Source organism: Rhincodon typus, chromosome 7, assembly GCF_021869965.1.
Source record: "Rhincodon typus isolate 14 chromosome 7, sRhiTyp1.1, whole genome shotgun sequence".
NCBI classification, from domain to species: domain Eukaryota; kingdom Metazoa; phylum Chordata; class Chondrichthyes; order Orectolobiformes; family Rhincodontidae; genus Rhincodon; species Rhincodon typus.
In genome coordinates this window covers 97355053-97356409 of record NC_063338.1, presented here as the reverse complement: position 1 = coordinate 97356409, position 1357 = coordinate 97355053, and the positions used below count along the sequence as shown (strand labels likewise).

Genomic DNA, 1357 nt, shown 5'->3' with positions numbered 1-1357 from the left:
TGGGAGTGTGTGTGCATGTAGGGGACAGTGTGGGAGTGTGTTTGCGCATGGGAGACAGTGTGGGAGTGTGTGTGCGTGTAGGGAACAGTGTGGGAGTGTGTGTGCATGTAGGGGACAGTGTGGGAGTGTGTGTGCATGTAGGGGACAGTGTGGGAGTGTGTTTGCGCGTGGGAGACAGTGTGGGAGTGTGTGTGCGTGTAGGGAACAGTGTGGGAGTGTGTGTGCGTGTGGGAGACAGTGTGGGAGTGTGTGTGCATGTAGGGGACAGTGTGGGAGTGAGTGAGCGTGTAGGGGACAGTGTGGGAGTGTGTGTGCATGTAGGGGACAGTGTGGGAGTGTGTGTGTATGTGACTCTGAGTGTGAGAGTGAGACAGTATGTGAGTATATGTGTATGTGGCTGAGTGTGAGAGTGAGACAGTGTGTGAGTATATGTGTATATGACTGAGTGTGAGAGCGAGACACTGTGTGAGTGTATGTGTATGTGACTGAGTGTGAGAGTGAGACAGTATGTGAGTGTATGTGTATGTGGCTGAGTGTGAGAGTGAGACAGTGTGTGAGTGTATGTGTATGTGACTGAGTGTGAGAGTGAGACAGTGTGTGAGTGTATGTGTATGTGACTGAGTGTGAGAGTGAGACAGTGTGTGAGTGTATGTGTATGTGACTGAGTGTGAGAGTGAGACAGTGTGTGAGTGTATGTGTATGTGACTGAGTGTGAGAGTGAGACAGTGTGTGAGTGTATGTGTATGTGACTGAGTGTGAGAGTGAGACAGTGTGTGAGTGTATGTGTATGTGACTGAGTGTGAGAGTGAGACAGTACAGGATTCACAGCATGCAGCAGTGACAGTATATGGGAGTGAAAGTGTACAGGAGTGTGAGACTGTGAGAGTGCAAGAATGCGGGAGTGAGACAGTGTAGGACTAAGAGGGTGCGGTAGAGATTAGTGTGCTGTAGAGATTAGTGTGTGGTCGAGATTAGTGTGCGGTAGAGATTAGTGTGCGGTAGAGATTAGTGTGCGGTGAGATTAGTGTGCGGTAGTGGTAGTCGGTGGGTGTGAGAGAGTGTGGGAGCGAAGGACTTAGCTTTTGTATGTGTTCTGTGTATAACAGGTACACATAGGGAGGCATGTACTCACACAGCGACACACGGGGAAGCGTGTACTCACATAGCGATACACGGGGAAGCGTGTACTCACACACACGGACACACAAAGAAGCGTGTACTCACACACACAGGGATGTGTGTACTCACACACACAGGCACATGGTGATGTGTGAGCTCACACACGGGGAAGCATGTACTCACACACACGGTGACACACGGGGAAGCGTGTACTCACACACAGACACACGGGGAAGTG

At 50.6% G+C, this 1357-nt stretch overlaps 1 protein-coding gene across 1 annotated transcript in view; it reads right to left on the bottom strand.

Annotated features, from left to right (window-relative positions):
* LOC109937127 (tensin-1-like) overlaps positions 1-1357 on the bottom strand; it is a 112114-nt gene that overhangs the window by 1033 nt on the left and 109724 nt on the right. The gene's annotated exons all lie outside the window — the stretch shown is intronic.